We start from the raw sequence: 5,201 nt of genomic DNA, 5'->3' as shown, positions 1-5,201 counted from the left end.
GCTCAAGGAGAAGGCAATGGAAACCCACTTCAGTACTCTTGCCTGGAAAATCCCATGGATAGAGGAGCCCGGTAGGCTGCAGTCCATGGGGTCGCTAAGAGTCAGACACGACTGAGCGACTTCACTTTCACCTTTCACTTTCATGCATTGGAGAAGGAAATGGCAACCCACTCCAGTGCTCTTGCCCGGGATGGAGAATACCTGGGATGGGGGAGCCTGGTGAGCTTCCATCCATGGGGTCGCACAGAGCTGGATACGACTGAAGTGACTTAGCAGCAGCAGCATGTTCTGCTCAACTTTCTCTGTCATTGTCAATTAAATAATAATTAATTCCATGCCATCTGAACGCTTATTTTGATCCATGCAGCTGGGCTGACAACCATTGTATACATAAATAAAAATAATGCAATGCATTTCAAGATTCTGGGTGATAGTTCTCCTACTTTTGGTTTCAACAAATGTCCTGCTTTTAGCAGTAGGCAAACAATTGTGTTTTTCTTATAATGAATTTTCAAATTCTGTATTTTCACAAAATTGTTATTTTATGTTGCAGTCAGAACTTTTTTTTAAAGCAGAAATCTATTTCTTTCCAATTATGTCTGCAAACTGGCATTCTGACTGCTTCCTGTAGAGTTACAGTCTCCATAGACTGCAATTTGCTTTCCAACTTATCACAGGTGGCAATTACATCAACTTTATTCAATGATGTAAGAAAGATCATAAGTCATCAAGTCTGTGTTCATTATTTCCTTGCTATCCAATGCCAAATAGCAAGCTATTGACATGTATTTTAAGTTTTGTTTTAGCAACACTCCAATTTCACAATTCCATTAATACTTTGCGTATTATATAGGTGAAAGACTAAGCTGGTATAACAAAGGTACCACAAAATAGAGTTATTTACATAATAAAAATTTAATTATGTTTTCACCAAGGTCTCATGCAAATCTGGTGATAGCTGTAGTAGCCACTGGATCCACAGCAAGCAATAGCCCTGTAATAATGTCCTTCATCCCATCATGCCTCTTCTATCTCTGGTTTCACTAAGATTGTTGTCATTATTCAGACAATGAAAAAAAACCAAATACATGATCCAAGCAATGCACTTGGCAATATACTCAAGAAGCAAAAGGATAGAAACAATAACAACAACAACAACAACAAAATGAAATCAAAATAAGTAAATGGGGTCTCAGTAGCAGTATGACTAATGACATACAATCACTATTAAAGCTCATAACTTACTACGGGGGAGATATTTACTAGTGACTGAATATTCATATGCCCCTCCATATTTCTTAGCATCTTTGCAGAAATGTTTGCCTATGGGAACAATTATGACCAATAGGAAAATTAGAAATCATTCTGCTTCATCCATGGAGAAACATTTAGAGGACTATACTTGAAACTGTAATTTGCTTTGGTTCTGGTGTATTGGACCTGAGATGACAAAGTAGCAAAAAAAAAAAAAAAAAAATCCAAGTGGTCCTGATTACTGAGTCATCACATGACTTATTCATGTCATGGACAGTCATCAGAAATATACCAGAGTTTGTAGGTGGTTCAGATGATACAGAATCTGCCTGCAAAGGAGGAGACCCAGATTCTATCCTTGGGCCAGAAGATCGATCTGTGGGTTGTGAAGGATTCACATTTTTGTCATGATAAATTAGCCTGATAAATCTGTGCTGATTTATAATGTCTTTTTGGAGTTTTGTATATAATCCTCTTTTTCTATGGTTTTTCTTTGTGTTTTGCCTTTGATTGGACTGATGTTTTATCTTAACTTTTTTCCTGTATACTGCTGAATATTTGCATTTATTTTTAAAGGTTATGATAAGAATTTCACATGAATATTGAACCTAGTAAAATCTAAAGTATAAATAAATCATTATTTTAATTGTCTTCCTGAACATTTTTGGAGTACTTTAAAATATTTTAATTCTAGTGAATTTTCTACAGATTATAATTTAGTCTTCTCATATTAGTTATATTTTAATACTTGTTATTTTTATGGTTTTTTATGCAGTTAATGATTATGCAATTTTTAAATTTCCCTAAATTTTTCTTTGGTTATAATTGATTCTTGCCTATCAGTCCATCTTTTCTGGTATTACATTCCTTCTTCTTGAAGTACAGTCTTTAATTATCTGATAGTTAAGGTCATTTGATAATAAACTCTATCTAGCCTTTCTTTTTTTCCCTGAATATATTTATATTACAACCTCATCCTAAAATAAAATTCCCTGAGGTTAAACCTTTAGGTTAAAAGATATTTTCTATCATCATTAAACTTACTTTTCTTTCTGTTTGCCCTATATTTCTTCATCTCTTATTAGTTTCATTTTTTAATATAAAATTTCCATATTTCTGGATCTTTTAAAGATATTTACTTTATCTTTGATCTTCTGCAGTTTCACTGAAATGGTTTTTGTGAACTTTTATTTATTTTGCTTGTATTTACTGAGTTTTCTCAAATCAAAATGAAAATATATGACCAAGCTTTATACTTTGATCATTATTCCCATTACCATTTGACACCATTTTCCTTTCCCTGGGATTCTGATTGGATGTGTAGTATAAATATTTTCTCTATTCTCCATGTATCAACATTTCTATCACATCTTTCTTCTGTAGATCTTATGAGATCTCAGATCATTTCTGAGTCATTTCTTCCTATACATGATCTTTCAGGTGTTTCTTGTCTACTATTCTCTTTCCCCATTTGGTTTTTTAATTCAGTTTCATTATGTATGCATATGTTGAGAAGTTTTATTTGATTATTTTCTCCTATGCCTGATGAACTTTATAGTCTATTTTTCCTATGCTTCCTATTTTATCCCAACATATACATTCAACTGATCTTCAACAAGAGTGTCAGTTCAGTCAGTCAGTTCAGTCGCTCAGTCATGTCCAACTCTTTGTGACCCCATGAATCGCAGGATGCCAGGCCTATCTATCCATCACCATCTCCTGGAATTCACTCAAATTCACATCCATCAAGTCAGTGATGCCATCCAGCCATCTCATCCTCGGTCGTCCCCTTCTCCTCCTGCCCCTAATCCCTCCCAACATCAGAGTCTTTTCCAATGAGTCAACTCTTCACATGAGGTGGCCAAAGTACTGGAGTTTCAGCTTTCGCATCATTCCTTCCAAAGAACACCCAGGACCGATCTCCTTCAGAATGGACTGGTTGGATCTCCTTGCAGTCCAAGGGACTCTCAAGAGTCTTCTCCAACACCATAGTTCAAAAGCATCAATTCTTCGGTGCTCAGCTTTCTTCACAGTCCAACTCTCACATCCATACATAACCACTGGAAAAACCATAGCCTTGACTAGATGGACCTTTGTTGGCAAAATAATGTCTCTGCACAAGAGTGTCAGTCAGGTGCATACAATGTGAAAATTGTAGTCTCTTCAATAAATGGTGCTGGGAAAACTGGATTACCATATGCAGAAGAATGAAATTGGATTTTTGTCTCATGCCGTATACATAAACCAACATAAGATAGATGAGCATTTTAAGCATAAGATTTGAAATGATAGTACTAGAATGAAACATTGGATAGATAAAGTCATCTTTTCCATGCAAACTATTTTTCCTCATTTTTGTTATAGTCTACTTAGTGCTGAACATGTTTCCATTTTTATTTTACTTTGTAGGGAAAGGCATTTTACTTCTCTTTAGAAAATCTTTATAAACAATTGAATGTTTGCCATAAAATTGAGGACAAAATTTTGAAAGAGTGGAAATCCATTTTAAAGAGTTAGCAAATACAGGTTGTGCTGAAATATTTTAACAATAATTCAACTATTGCAAGTATGATTGATGCTCCAGTTTTAGTTGCATAGCTTTTTGTTTTAAAGTGTTTAGTGACTATATATTATGACCATATATCATACATTGTGGGATTAATTGTAAGTAACATTAAAAAAGTCTTGGTTCAAATTCTCCACTCAAAGGATTTGAAAAATTAGGACATAGACATTAGTAACCATATGACACAATAAAAATGAGCAGCATATTTTGACAAAAATAAATAGGAAAAAATTGAAATATAGGCTAAATTAGTGAGTTCATATGGACAAAAAAAGACTCACCTTCTAGAGAAATGTAAATAGACACAAAAATAAACAAGTGGGACCTAATTAAACTTAAAGTTTTCACACAGCAAAGGAAATTATAAATAATTGAAAAGCAGCCCTCAAAATGGGAAAGTTATAGCAAATGAAACAACTGAAAATAATTAATTTCCGAACTATACAAGTATTACATGTGACTCAATACCAATGAAACAAACAACCCAATCAAAAAGTGGGAAAGTGTTCACTTCATCAACACATGTACTAAAATTGAAATAATACAGAGAAGATTACCATGGCCCCAGCACAAGAATGACAAGCGAATTTGCAAAGTGTTCCATAATTTGAAAAAAAAAAAAAAGTGGCAAAGTGACTTAAATAGATACTTATCCAAAGAATACATACAGATAGCTAATAAACACATAAAAAGATGTTCAGTGTTGCTCGTTATTAGGGAAATGCAAATCAAAACTACAATAAGTTATCCCTTCACACTAGTCAGAATGGCCATCATCAAAAATGTCTACAAATAATAAAGGCTGGAGATAGTGTAGAGAAAAGGGAACCCTCTTGCAATGTTGGTGGGAATGTAAATTGACATAGCCACTATGGAAAACGGTAGGGAGATCCCTTAAAAAACTAGTAATAAAACCACCATAGGACCCAGCAATCCCATTATTAGGCATATACCATTAGGAAACAAAATTGAAAAAGACAAATGTACTACAAAATTCATTGCAGCACTATTTACCATAGCTAGGACATGGGAGCAACCTAGATGACCATCAACAGATGAATGCTGGTACATATATGCAATGAAATATTAAACTTGGTCACGAAAAGGAATGAATTTGAGTCAGTTCTAATTAGGTAGATGGACCTAGAGTCTATTATATAGAGTGAAGTAAATCAGAAAGAGAAAAACAATATCATATACTAATGCTACTAATGCATATACATGGAATTTAGAAAGATGGTACTGATGAAATTATTTGCAGGGCAGCAATGGATACACAGACTTAAGGACACAGTGTGGAGGAGGGAGGAAGGAGAGGGTGGCATCTATGAAGAGAGTAACATGGAAACACACATTACCATATTTAAGACAAATAGCCAAT

The 5,201-nt window shown here is 34.3% G+C and overlaps 1 non-coding gene across 1 annotated transcript; it reads left to right on the top strand.

Moving 5' to 3' along the window:
* Positions 1 to 4,323: 4,323 nt before the first annotated feature.
* LOC138416741 (U6 spliceosomal RNA) lies at positions 4,324 to 4,430 on the top strand. The gene has a single exon (XR_011247855.1). It is a non-coding gene; the product is annotated as a U6 spliceosomal RNA (small nuclear RNA).
* Positions 4,431 to 5,201: the final 771 nt, after the last annotated feature.

Source organism: Ovis canadensis, chromosome 12, assembly GCF_042477335.2.
Source record: "Ovis canadensis isolate MfBH-ARS-UI-01 breed Bighorn chromosome 12, ARS-UI_OviCan_v2, whole genome shotgun sequence".
Taxonomy (NCBI): domain Eukaryota; kingdom Metazoa; phylum Chordata; class Mammalia; order Artiodactyla; family Bovidae; genus Ovis; species Ovis canadensis.
This window is presented reverse-complemented; position numbering and strand designations above follow the sequence as displayed.